The following is a 15330-nucleotide window of genomic DNA, read 5'->3' on the forward strand; positions in this document are numbered from 1 at the left end:
TGAAAAAAATAATTCTTTTTGCCGTAACTAAATGTTGTTGTCAATTTAAATTTTACCTAGTGTTTTGTGGTGAGAAAATTTATTTTTTCTAATTTTTACAACGTGGCTTTTTAGTTTAGCACAAAGTGCGTCATGGCACTTAACTTGGCGCTACCAGCCTCCTTGCTTCGCAATCGGGCCGGGTTGGATGCTAACATATTCCCTGTTGCGCATGAGTTGGTGTTGTGGAGCGTAGAAGGTCGTACCGGGGGTAGTGCGTAGGGCGTAGGGTGACTCCCTGAGGCGACAAACACGGCTATGCTTTCGGCCCCCATGCCGATCCAGACGCCAGCCAGACGGAGTCACACATTTACCCACTCCCCCGTATCTTTTCTCCATTTTCTAAAGGACCCCGTCTGCCTGGGAACACACACGGCGAGCAGAGCTTCAGGAAAAACAACGCGATTTCAAAACTGCTCAAGATATCCGTGTTGGGGTCTGCTTACGAAAAGAATTTAAGAGTTCGCCGAGAGCCGAAAAAGTACTTTTGATTTTGGATTAAGTTTTTAAACTGATAGTTTTACAAGAGTTGAAATGGTTAAAAGGCGTAATTTTAGGCTTAAAGCAGCCGGTACAGATTCTTGAAAACACTTGAGGGACAGCTGTCCTGTGGACCACGAGAAGACTGCGCGCTAGTTCAGAGTCTTGCGCTTAGAGGCGATACCGCGCTAGAAGCGCCAGCGAGCGTCGCACTTATCATCGCGCCTTACCAACACACATTAACCCATTTCTAGACGGGCCCCTTAATGTTTTGACATCGCCTTATTTCTGGCTTGTTTTCTTTCTCTATCTTTCTCTCTCTCTCTCTCTCTGTGTGCATATTTACATCTCTTATCTTTTTTTAAGGTTTCCTACGACTTAAAAGTGTAATTGGATGGTGTTATGCACAAATGAGTTAACCAAAAAAAGGAAAACAAAGTTATTGAAATAATTGTGTAGGTAAAATGACACTTTTAATTGAGCTTAATTTGTTTAACCGATATTCCTTGCTACTATGCCATCTTGCGACCAAACATTCAATGCACTGCCACAATACCGGTTATTGTGTGTTCAACTTTGAGCTCAATTTACACAGTTGAAAATGTTTGTGGGTTGAACCATTTTTACATAACACCGTCCAATTAGCAGTGGCGTATGTCCAAAAAAAATTAAATCGTTCTTTCTCATTGGAAAAAAAAACCCATGTAAACTGGTCAAAATCTTTAGGGGTCCAGATACAAATTCTTAGACTGATGCCAGATCCTTGGCTGGGTTGTTTAGTGTGCCGCGTTCACTCCAGCTTACACGGCAAATGTTAGGTTCCACAACTAGTTGCGTCTCGTCGGAGAAACGGAGGGATATCCCTCCATTCGGCGTGCCCCAATCCACGGTGTTCCTCCACCCAGTTTCTGCGTGTTGTGCGATGCTCTCTTGTTACACACCAGGGGTGCTACACGTGCAGGAAGGCCAACCTGCATGGATGCGATTACGGACAGCCTGAGGTGACTCTCTCTCAAGTCCTGTGGCTAGGGGCAGGCATTTTTCGTGAATAAATCTGAACGCCTATTACATTGCAACACGGTATATCCGCAACAGCGGTTTCTTCCTTGTGATTGGCGGCCGTCTGCTAGAGAAGTCGTTGCCTTGTTTGACCGAGCCACTCAGGACGCGTTTGCTTCCGCACTGAATTACTGTGATTTGGTGTTGTAACAATCGACGTATACCTGAAAGAAATTCACCCAATCACGAAACACAGACAATGCTACAGTGTTTTTACGTATAGCTAATCTCGGAATCTTTTCGCGAAATATGCATGGCCCTACCTGTTGCTGTTAGCAAGGCACGTTGCGTTTGCGCTGTTTTTCTGCCCCCCCCCCCCCTCCCCCCCTGTTCCGACGGACTGTCAAATGGACGCTGCTAGTAGCTCGCACTGCTGCTGAACACACACGTCTTGTCTGACTTTCTAATTCTTGTTGTCTGATTCCCTAATCATTTTGAGTAATATATAGTATATACACACACACTCGCATACATATACGAGTTCCGCTTATATGACCATGTCTTTTATTTTATCAGGGAGCATTTTTTTTTGGACCGAACATTCTTATAGTGTAGTCTACTTGTTTTTGCCAGTTGGTAGGATATTGGTTGAAGTTTTTTCGTAAATTGCAAAATTCAATTATAAGATATCTTTGGTTCATACACACACACACACACCTACACACACACAAAGTGTACTGTGCGTGATAATCAAAACCGCAGCTTGGTTCCGGTTTTGGAGTTTCATTACGAATTACAAAAGTCCACGCTACGTGTACCCTAAACGTAGCTTATTCTTTTAAAAATCGATACAAAGCTGTAGGGGAAAAAAATAATCAAAATTTTTAATCAAAAAATGAAACGCGGACAATACGACATCGTTTCGTGGACGGGAGTTTGTAAAATTATGGAAAAAAAAGAGGTGGGTGGGAGGTAGGAGGCTTATGTGCGCCGGCGGTGTCCAGTGTAAACACTCGATTAATTGCCAGACATCAGGCGCGCTCGTGTGGTGGGGGTAGGGGGAAGAGTGTGGGGGGGGGGATTTCCTATTTTGGCGCGCGACTGTCTGGCACGCCTCGCAGGCAATTTCCCGACTTGACGAGTTTTTTTTTTTAACTCGGTTATGTCTCGATGAGAGAGAGAGAGAGAGAGAGAGAGAGGGATAGAGAGAGAGAGATAATAAAGGTTCAGGGGGAAAATAATTTTTTCCGGGGCCTCCTCCATATAATTTAATGTACAACTTTTTAAAACCCTTCAATTAAAAAAAAATCTAAAGACTGTATAATTTTATATTGTCATGACTGTAAACGCTATCTGTGCGCAAGGTTTCCTATGTTTTTCATTAACAATATACTTGCGATAATAGTCCTGTCAGCGTAAACCCAACCTGGTGCCTTCTGCCCCTTCCATTTGGTGACCCCGGGGGTAGGTTTAGGGAGGGGGAGAGATGTGGGAAAGGGGGGCTGCGGCCCTCATGAACAGAGGCTTTGAATATATATACTGTATAGAAGTCGCGAGTGGATAGGATTTACTCTACGTTTTTCAGAAGCGTATGAGAGCAGCTTGGGAACTTCACCACTGCAGTGCGCTGCCGTAACGCTCTGTATCGTCTTAGTTGTTATTTACACGTTAGAGCGCAGCGCTGTCGCCCGCTGTCATTCCCCGCACCCCTCATCCATCATTCACTGCAGCTCAACGTCGTTCAACATGAGGGGGAAGGGGTGTTTGAAGAGTTCGACACTTGTCCGCTAGGGACCACCACAAGTCGCTGCCCTAGAGATGGTGGCGATTGCGGCGGTGAATTAACCAACTACCTCAAAACCGTATTAGAAATTTTAACCTGGGCTGGCGACTTCTATACAGTATATATATTCAAAGACAGAGGTGAACCTGGACTTTGCGGGGAGTGGCTTCACCACAGGGGCGGATCCAGTGTTTGTTGTCAGGGGGGGGGGGGGTAAATGTAGTTTTTAAAAGTATTTAAAATGGGTGAGTCCGGGGATCCACCCCACGGAAAAATTATAGATTTGTTGGCGCGGTGTATAATTGGGAGGGGGGGGGGGGATGGGTTGGTTGTGGTGGCACTGCAACTCTCCTCACCCCACCCTCCACTCCAGTAACGGGACAGCCCAGCTTGTCGCCCGCCACCCCCTTCCAACATTCCAAGCCACGCTTTTCCCTTGAGCTCAGGACAGCTGAAAAGTTGAAGGATGAAGGAAACATGCCCAGAGTTAAGTTACTCTGTGTCAATGTGGCACACAGCTATCAATATTTCGGTTTCATGTAAGACATTGCGCGGTACTTTATGTATTTGGCTACATCATCGATTTTGCTTCCGTTGCTGAAGGGGGGGGGGGGCGATCGCTCCTATCACCCCCCCTTGGATCCGCGCCTGCTTCACCAAAAGCTCCCCTCTCCTTTATGGGTGGTCATTTTAGCCCCAGGAAAAAAAGGGGAATCCCGGAAATATTTGAAAAATAAACTCTCTTAAATCAACGTTTTCAAGCCATTGATAAACTTAAAATTTTCAACGGTATTGCTAATTAATTTATACGTACAAAGTAAAAAAAAACAGTAAGAATATCAAAAACATTCACAGAATACCAGGTCCATTTTTAACTCATCAAACACCCCATTTCCCTTTCCATTAATCAGAAGGAAAAAAAAAACAACCCACATTTCAACCTCCTCAATGACACTGTATTCCCCAACCCATGGCGCGTTGCTTCGACCTGAACTCGAATTAATTTTTTACGATCGAGAGCTATCGGGAGCGGAAGGTAATCGATATGGACATGACCTTGTTTTGCCAAGGTTACTACACGTGGAATTAAAAAAAAGAGGGGGAAATGAGATTCTTATTGTTATTTACATAAAAAAAGGGTCAGTTTCTCACGAGCATAACTGTGATACCATCCGAATCTACCAATGCCACACTACTAATTGAATAGGAATTATAAAAGGGGAGAGATTTAAACTTAAATACGCCATTTTTGTTCAAACAAGTCTTAATGTGTTAACGAATCTTTTTACGCTTAATATCGAAAATTTGTCTTTTGCGAGAAAAAAACACACACTCATTTCCGAGATTTATAGACTCAATAACAAAGTGAACATTAATAGTATTATTACAGTTGTAATCATTCCCAAAATTTAATTAAATTTCAAACGTTAAGGAATTCACAAAGGAAACTATTATTTTAGCAAGTCCGTGACTATTAACTTAATGCATTCCATTGAATGACATGCTATGCCTTAATAAAGCTGAATTTAGACAATCAAACAACAAGACATTGTCATGGTTTAAAATCAGTTTCAACGAAGATTACGTCTTTCGTTCCCTAGCTATCCCCTTTAAGGTGGGGTCGCACAAGGCGTGTTAAATTTTTCGTTTTCTCGTTACAACTACTAGTTAATGTCAACATCTAAAAATTAAACACCATACATAGTTTGCATTTGTTGTTCTGTCACAAATATGTCCACAGATATTTCCTGAGTCCCATGTAATGGGTGTGTAAATGCACGCAAGTGATAGCAATGGAATTTCACACCCATTATACAACACTTATGAAATATCTATTTCAAGCAGAACAACAAATACAAACTAGGAATTGTATTAAATTTACAGAAATATCCCTTAAATGTTAGTAATAACGAGAAAAAAAAGTGAGCTAGTCTATCTGTACTCGCCAGAGCTATGTCTTAAACATCTAAGATATCTTATCACGAACTAAGTATTAACACAACACGTGTGTGAATACAACGTTTGTAAAAATATTGAATTTATATTATATACTAAACATTATTTCACAACGTATTTATAAGTGTTAGATAAGTCACATGGCAATGCTTCGCACTGTCCAAGATTACTTTCAGTGAAAGGAATGGTAAACAGACGTCTCTTCTTTCTCTCTCTCTCTCTCTCTCTCTTTAAACTCCATGCTTGCTGACACGCTGCAGCACTAGCGCCAACTGTAGGCCACATCGCTTCTCCCCACTTCTGGTTACACATTTCCGTTGCATTCACGGAATTACTCCCGCCAAATGCCGTAAACCGAGAGCTAAGATGTTACACAGCAAAAAATCAACATGGCGTGTGAGATCCCACCTTAACGATTAAAGGTCAAATCACTCCGCCACACACGTGGTTATGTTGGGTATTTAAGACGGCGTGTTTTGTAGTTTTTTCTTATCATTATAAATATGTAAAAAAACAATTAAAGAATAATTTACATGTAGATAGCTATTGTCAGATTTGTGGATCTGAAAACTTGGAGGCTGTAAATTAAAAATAAGATATGTTTTGTTTTGAAAAGCACTCCATGTTTCATTTGGGACCAAATTAATGTGTGCCTTCTTATTGCAGGTAGTTAAAAACGTTAACATGTAACCCAACTCTATATATATATATATATATACACATATATATATACACACACACACACACACACACACACACTTGTTTAGAGAATCACCAGTATTCTAAGCTTTCTGAGCAGTTTGTAAAACACCAGTCATAGAAAAAATATTCATGTGCCAAAGTAACGTAGCACCATCTCTGAAGGATAATTTATTTACATGGTGAGCCATTCTTGGAATGACACATCAAACTCCCTTCACACGTTTAACGTGTACGTGTCTTAAATACACATTACCGTTAACTGCTTCACAAAAAAAAACAGCAGGTACTAGTTGTATTTATAGTGTGTTCTTACTGGGAGTGTGACGGTACCCAGCCTATTATTACCAACACGATTCGGTAAAATGTAGGCTTATAGATAGTAATATTTTTCAAGTTTTGAAGCTATCGTATTTTATACATACATATACACATAAGTTGTTTATACGAAAGGTTTCTCTGTAATGGGGTTCTATGGTATGGTTTAAAATTTGCGGTGTTAAATTAAGTTATTATTGTAAATTTTAAGAATCACAAAAAAAATTGAAAACTGCCCTAGGGCTAAATTTCTTTTCTCGATTATATAACAAAATAGATAAAATAAGTGTTTTGCTATATCGTATTAACGTAATTGGTTCTTCAAATGCGTATTTAAAACATGCTGTATTACAATTTACGCAAAAGCTAAGTGGTAACTTGCTAACAATAAATTATTATTTTTTTCTTTCGTCTCTTTACTTTTTTTTTATCCTGAAAACCGTCGTTGACAGCTTTATAGCAAGTTGACAAGCCGAGATCACAATTAAACAAAGCGTCGTTTGATACGTTCGCGAGCGCGACACATTGATCCCGTGTCGCTTGTCAAATTAGCGACATTTTGCGAGGATCTCGGAACTCGGTGATGAATTCAACACGCGTTGTCGAATTTTAACGTGCTTCGATTACTTGCTTTATCGGTCGGTTATTCCCCTTAAAGTTGCGTTAGTTACCGGAACTTGGGCCTTCCATAATTGGCCGGAAATGTTTTCGTAAATAATTCTGCAGTTAGTTTGAATCAGAATCGGTTATTCCAGAAACCAAGTAAGTCACTATTTTTGGCTGTTTTGAGTTAAAGCATGCAACTTCCGTGCGTACAGGCGCACCGTTTGAAACAAAATAATCATCTGTCAGCCCATTCATTACTCGAAGCTTTATATGGTCTTGAAAACCATCATTCACTGCAGATACAACGAAAGGCAATTAGCTCTGTTATTTGTGCACTGAACAGTTAATACAAAATTTCCTATACATCTGCCATTGCAAATGTCGAGGTTGGCGACCGTGAGTAATGATCGAATTTTTTGGTGTTTCGAGAGGTTATGTTACTTTTTAACCTAAAATTGAGGTTGATTTTGTCTGTAAAAGGAGTGATGTCGTTTTCAGAATGTTTTTAGATTCAGTATGGATTTTGGCAATATATTTAATGCGGAAAAATAAATGAATATGTTTATAAACGAAATTGCCAACATAGAGTGATATTAGACTATTGGCTTTAATATGAATTTGATGTGTGTTAGAGAAAGAAGTTTAAATTTTTTATTATGATTTGTACAACTGGACCGCACGAGAATGACTTAAATTACACTGAAAGAACTCTGCAAAAATGTTTAAAAATAAAACATATGCAATTTAGTTATTAAAAGTTATTGCGTGTGCAGTTTCTTGTATTCATGCAACAAACGTACCATTCAGATTGATTTAAGATATGTTGTGTTTTTTAGTTTCATTGTAAATAAATATATTAAGTGGTTGTTAGAGGAAAAGTATTAATTTCAGAAACAACATAAGGTAAAAGGGATTGTTTATTAAAGAGGACAATTAAAACTGTTAATTTTTTGCTAACAAAAGCACAGTTAAATTTCAGTTATGTTTCAAGAATACATAAAAAAAAGTATAAAAATATTTATGCAGAAATAACAAATTTATGATTTTTTTTGTACTTAGGATTGAGTGACTTGTGTTGTTTCTGAAATAAGCTATTCAACTATAATCTCTCTGGTTTTTGTGTGTGTGTTTGAACCCGGACGGGAGGAGAGGGGTAAATTACCTGATTGGGCTTAATGGAAGGTTGTGGTTTCAATCCCAGAGATTTAAAACATAATAACTTTCTTCCATGCGTATGCCTTGTAATTTTTTCCTTTGATAAAAATAATTTTTTTTGTGGCTTGTGTAAAAATACAATTCATTTGGAAAAAAAAAATTACACGCTATTGTAATCTCCTTCTCAAATAAGTTCTTAAACGATGCCACAAAGTCTCTTTACAAGAGAGTTTAGTTTGCTGGGAGTGAGAGGTTTGTATGTTGAAATTTGGAATGTAGAATCATTGACGCCCTAACCCACAGAATCACCAAACTTACATAAAATAGCTTATAAGTTTGCTAGAAAATTAACTTTTTTCTATTAAAATTTGTGTTACAATTCTACAATCTTACATTACTTAAACTTTAAAAAATCGCGTGCAGTGCAAAATTTTAAACAGGATTCGTATCGGTTCGTGTCCTGTTTCTGGCGATCACATTATATTTACATTAAACACTTTAAAACTTGATGACTTACTGATTATATCTCAACTTTTACAAAATTATATATTTTAATATCGCATACACATAATTAGCAGCTTAGGACACAATTTTTCATCCTTTTTTTTTTCATTTAAAATAAGATCTAAATGGCTATTACACTGAAAATGTTATTTATAAATGAAATGGTACTATACTTAATTATATAATTTTGATTTCTTTAAAATTTTTTTCTTAGCTGTCAAAATCCGAACAATTTTCCGGCTTTTGAAATGCTTGGTAAATTTGAGTAGCTTTGTTGAAAAACTTTAAAACCATTTGATAATAAAACCGTAGCATTTCTAAAGTGTTTAAATATTTTTTATAATGCTAATTATAATTATCAGTAACACACGAAAACGTAAAACAATAATGTCAATTTGGAGACTTATATTGTATAAGGTTAGTTATTTATATTACACATATTTCATAATGTGAATGGAAAGCCGCCAGAAAGTCTACATGTTTACTGTAAATATAAAATAAGGTCCTGAAATGGGACAAGACTCCTACAATAAGCGGTCGCTTAGGTTCTCCTCCCCCCCCCCCCCCCCACACACAAAAAAGTGCCAAGTGGAGCTTGAAGCACCATCCTGCCCCCCCCCCCCCCCCCTCACTTCCTCATCTCCTCCATCAGCAGCTTCGAACTGCGATAATTGGTCTGCATCCCCTTCCTAAACCTAGGAGTCGACCCTTCGGCTGGAAATGTTTGTTGCTAGTTGGCCTCCTTATCTCCAAAGTTTATACCTCTCCCCCCCCCCTCCTTACCCTCTCCAGGCAGCCGAATATTGGCCATTGTGAGCCCAGCGTCATTGCAGTTTGCAACAGCCTCCGTCGTCTCCGAGCCAACTTTGGTCGCGAATTTCCCCTCCCCCCCCCCCATTTGCCCCTTTTCTCCTTCTCCAATCCTTTTCTAGAAACCCCTCCCCCCCCCCCTCAACACCCTCTCTGCAACCCCCTTTTCAACCCCGGACCCACTTCGTATAACCGCCCTTGGAGCCTTTTCTTCGCCAGTTCTCGACAACGGTCATTGTGGAAACAACGAACAAACCCAAGTCCCGTTTATGCTCATGGCCTAACTTTGTTTCTCTTTCGCCCTTTCCCTCCCTCCTCTTACGTTGCTGTCCTAGATGTTTGGTTTTTATTAATTATCATGGCTCGCACAACTACTTACTCGGGCTATACGAGATAGTCCTTAGGGGAATTAGGCCCCGCCACCTTGCAAATTTTTTCCCATCTTTTTTCTATAGTCCTAATTTTTTTTCATCCCAATTTTTGGTATGTCAAGGCATAAATCTTATCTCCCAAGACTTTCTGTACCTTGTTGCAACCACATATTTATTAACAGGCTTTAAAAAAAAATCAATGAACCTTTACTGCTAGCGGTATCAACATATTTTAAATTGCGAGATGGCGAGCTAAAATCCCCATAAATTATAAAATATGTAAGGAACTTTGTGAGTCATAATGTTGGCCCGGACATTATTACAGTTTTCGGGACGAAATACGTAAGAGGCAATATTTATTCACGAATGCCTCTTTGAAATACCTTTTAGCCACTCTTGTTGATGTTCGGAATAGTTTGCAATTTTTTTTCCTTTCAGATACGTCGATTAAGCCTTTCATGAAAGGACGAGTCGCCTGCGTCCTTTCATGCATCGTTGTGGCCCTTCAGGTGCTTGTGGAAGCATGTTACATTTAAAGGCCTCCACGCATATCAGTTCGGACTTATTAGTCGCATCTGAACATTTCGGAACTCCTGTGTATGATCAAGGACGGCAGACTGATCAGTCGGAACTGATGGACTGACTAACTGATGGCTTCCCATCAGATCAGACTGTGGGCTGTGGGCTCAAAAGCCCTCAGTCCGAACTGCCGCGTGTGGGAACAGCGTCTCGCCAGTCCAAACTGTCAGTCCAAAAAATCAGTCCCATGAGCTGAGTGTCTTGAAAAGAGATTTTTATTAATATTTTTTTTAAAAATCTTTTTTTCTAATTAAAATTGCACTGTAACTGCAACATCCAAAGTTTCTTCAATAGTCTATGATGAAACAATACATCCAACAACAGCAACCACAAGACTGATCGTGCGTGGGGAAAGCTTCAGTTCAGTCCAAACTGGGATCTGGACTGATCGTATGTGGAGGATGTTTGGACAACCATCTACTGTCTACGTCATTTTACGTCCATCTTACTGTCAAACGATTAACGTTTATGGGCAAAAATGGAAAATTGCTTGCAAAAATAAAATATAAATTTGTAAAAGCAAACAAATGACTGTCAAAAAAAAAGATTTCTTTGTTTATTCACATAATTCGGATATTCATTCATGGCTAGTTTCCCACAAAATACAAGCCTTGGTATTAAAGTAACCTTTTGTTAAGACTGCATCGATAAAGTACACGTTCTGACTATTCAGAAACATCAACTTTCTGCATTCTTATTGCGATTTAAAGCTAGTACAGATTGAAGCTGTTTTAATTTTGTTTGAAGTTGCATTTTAGGATTTTTTTATTCAGAAATCTGAACAAATATTTGATGCATTTATGGTATGCAATGTAGGTTTAGTAAATGGGTACAGACCAAAGCTTTCCATTCCAAATTAAGGCCCGGTCTCACTTATCACTTTGTATTTTTCGGGTTTTTGACAATAATTACGGATTACAATGAACAAGTATTTATAAAATGGGTACTAAGGAAGAAAAGTTTTAGTCGTTAACCAATCCAGAATCACAGAAATTATTATTCTATTTAGTTACTACAGCGCAAGTATTCAAGGAAAGTTTTAGTAATGAATATTTGCCTAACATTTTGTTTATTATTGTTACAAATGTCAAATAAGTCCTTTGCTGTAGCTGCAGTATGCCCATGCAATGCCCTTGAAGAACCTGTAAGGCAAATTATATCACTTTCATCTTTCTTGGTGTCTGTTGCCAAATATTTAAATAATAAAAAAATATAAAGATACTGTCACTAAAAAAATGGTTATTGGGTATTATTATGATTTTTAAGCAAATTTATGTAAGTGTTTATGTTCGATTTCAGTAATTTCATGAAATCATGGAAAAAAACGCAATCTGGATGGTCTGATCCGGATTCAAACTTGGAACCAAAGAAATCCGTGTATAGTGACTTAACAACCGCGCCAACTCTCTTTGTATTACTTACGTTCAAATGCGTCGCGATATGTTATATTTAGCACTGCTGGACTTTAGTATTGTTGCGCGCGTTGCAGTGATATGTGTCACTATAAAATAATAATGGGTGTGTGATTTGTTTTAAAAAATATTTTACCAAACAATCATAGTAAGAAATCGAAAAATTCGCGTATTCATTTCGCGATAGGCTAAAACTACAAAACTCGTACACCATGCTGCTTCAGTGATTGGAGTACAGTTTACCTGAGGAACTCTTGAGCCAATAAAAAGCCCTTAAAAGACGTAGGAGTACTGCTTTGTTGTTTTCTTGCTTGCAGCGCCACTTACGCAAAATGGCGACTGCTGAACGTAAAGCGTTTTGTGTTCAGCAATTTGCAAAGAGTGAATATGTAATTTCAGTTCAACGTGCGTTTCGTGTAAAGTTTAATTGTGTTCCCCCATGTTGCGAAAACAAATGTCGATGTCGAGACGACAAAACTCCATGCGATTTATTCCTTTGGGGTTTTATACAATATCGTTGTCTTCGTCCGCTGCTGACTAATGATTTGCCAGAGTTGAGACACAGAATTGAAGAGGCTATGGCTTTCATTACTCTGGACTTATAAATCAAAGTGTGGGACGAATTGGACTTTAGGTTGGATGTTTGCCTCACAGCTAAAGGTGCACATATTAAACATTTCTAAAAAAACTAGGTTGGTTTATCTTTAATTTGATGTATGATTTGTTGTAACTAGTCTAAATCAAACCATTTAAACTGGGACATTATTTTATGGACACCCTGTACTTGCGGACAGCCACCGCGTCGTTTTCCGGCTGGAATGCCCGCGAAGTCTCCCCAGCCTGAATTCGCCCAATCAGCGCCCGTGTGTTCAAACCACGACGACCCAAGCCTCGCTCCATTTTTTTTTTTGGGCGGGAGTTCGATCGAGAAAACCAAAAAAGCGTCCCTCCTGGTTTCGAGAGTTCGGTTTCTGTGTCTCCAACCGATTCCGAAATGACGTTTTTCAATAATTCTCCCTCACGTCTAGTTGGTGGGGAATAGAACTCGATCTTGACGTCTTGGGGAGGTGTAGTTCGAAATCTTCTCCGTGAAGATGCTGGTTTGATTTTTTTATTCTTTTTTGGCGTGGAAGTGGTGGCCAGTTGAATTCGGTAGGTAGGTAGGTAGGGAGGAAGGAAGGGAGGGAGAGAGTGCCAGTGTTAGTTTCGGAAGAGAAGGCGAGATTGCGGGAGCGGTCGAATGGGGTAAGGTAGCAGCGGTGCGCGCCCAGGAAGAAGTTGGACCCCTCTGGAGGGGTTGGTTTTGAGGGGAGGATGGGAAGGCGTTGAGGGGAGGGGGAAGTTCTGGCAAACAGATGGGGGAGGGTGAGTCCCCGGAGCGAACGCACCAGTTCAGTAACTCTATTACCGCCAGCATTGAGGAGCCCTGAATAGGCGCCCGGATGAGACGTGTTTCATTCTCAGCGCTCCTGGTGGCCGCCCCGGGGAACTAGGCGGTTGTGACGTGCCTTGCTTTTACCGAACGCCCGAGAAACCTCACCACCCCTTTCTTTATGTTCTCTATGCCTTCCTCCCTCACCGACTAGACATCCCTACCTCTCTGTGACCTTCTTGGGGAGGAAGGAGGAAGGAGGGGGGATGGCTTCCAAACTTCCCAGACGTCGCGCGTGAAATTTAATAAACGATGCCGCGATATTGATAACAACAGGGGCATACGCACCTGGTGAATATTGCCGCCATCTTTCGGCTTGGTGGCGATGTTCAGACATAAGTAGAGCTTTCTCGACGCTGTAGGTCGTCCAATGCGTACTAGAAATTCCAGAAAACATTTAAACCAGGCAACAATTTTGATTTATTTATTTTTCAAAATCTTCCAAGTTTCGCTAATCTTTCTAGGCACGAACTTTCGACGTGAAACGCCTATTCGCCCTCTTACAGTGATGGTCGGTCGAACCTTCTCGTGTGACAATAACGTCAGATTTGAATCTCTAATAACTACTACGAGATTAACAGTGCGTCGACGGTGGTTTAGCCAAACAACGGATTGATCATGTATGTACGTGTTTGTCGCGCAGTGTTTGTTTTGCCTGTGACGTCATCGTACCAGTGTATAGGCAAATGCGCGTTATGATACGCGAATTAGCTTAGTGTAAGGTTATTAAGTTGGTGTGGCGTGAAAACGCGTTTAGTGAGGACATTGATTCGGGTTTCAATTGTGAAGAGCTTGCAGAGCACACTACTAGGACCCAATGTGAGACAGTAAAAATATTCGCCGGAACATAAGTGAAAATCGTTATCATATTAAAAATTACAAAATAATTAAAGATTTCGTCTCACATGACTGGTAAATATGCTCGAAATTACAGGAAATGCAAGCCGGAAGAGAGCTCGCGTCGAAAGGAATCCAAAAAGTCTTAAAAGTCCAGTACCGAGACAATTCAAGAGTTACGTCAGCGTCGAAAAAGAAATTTAAAAAAAGGGCTCAAAGCGATGGACCATCGGGCATACAGCGACCAGCGACCGTCCAAATGTCTACGGATAATGTAAGAGTTGCATTAAAGATTTTAATAACGTAACTACATATAAGTACGAAACACTCTTTATGTTTTTATCCCGACGTTTTTATGAAAAATCTACGGCGCGGACCCTTACTACGCCTTTCTCTGTTTGTTTTTTTAACTTTATTAAACTAATACCGGTTATTATAGACGTACAAGCACTCAGTCATATCGTTGGCAACCGAGTTTCCAGGGACTATCCTTTTAAGAGGACAAAAATTTTTTTTTCCAATGCATGTGGCATCACACGGCTGTATTTGATTACTGCAGCGGTATGCTCGATGCTTTTTTTGTGCGGTTTTTTGGTAACCAATGTCCTTCATCCTAATATACATAAAACCAAACATTTACCAATGAGAACCATATGATTCACTAACCTCGAGTCAGACGAACGAATAATTCGCTTTCATGCATCTTTATTTTTGACGTGACGTCTAATAAATCGTTGAACGCCGGCTGCACGCACGAAAATGGATGACTCATTTTCCCGTTACGCTTTGTCCCGTTACGCTCATTGTACGATTGCGCAGCATCTATCTCCCTTCCACTCGATTGGAACAACCATCGATTTGACTTTTTCGAGGCACATTAAACTTGAAACACTCCCATTCGTTTCCTACTTTTCCTATCATCGTCCTATCCTTAACAGAATAACGCAGATTGGAAGAAGTTAAATAGCAAACATGTATAAAAGTTATAGTTAAAATAATCTGTTCGTTGAAGTAATAAACATATTTGAATTAATGAGTGCAAATAATAGTAAACTTATGAATTAAATTGTAGATTTCATTAAACTCCTTCTTTGTATCCATAAAAAATAGTGATAATTCAATAAAAATGATTCAATTATATTCATAAAAGTATGTAATCATTTCATCAATGTTTTGTTATGACGTCACGTTTAACTAGGTATCTTCCGTAAACCGACTTTACAGACAACCAATTTTTTTACCCACTTTTTTTTTTTAAGGAATAAGGCAGGTTGGATTTAGAAGAGTTTCATAAATAAAATTCTTGCAAAAATCTGTTTATCATGTTTTGTTTTTGAGATTGTAGTTTTT

Source organism: Bacillus rossius, chromosome 11 (assembly GCF_032445375.1).
Source record: "Bacillus rossius redtenbacheri isolate Brsri chromosome 11, Brsri_v3, whole genome shotgun sequence".
Classification (NCBI taxonomy): domain Eukaryota; kingdom Metazoa; phylum Arthropoda; class Insecta; order Phasmatodea; family Bacillidae; genus Bacillus; species Bacillus rossius.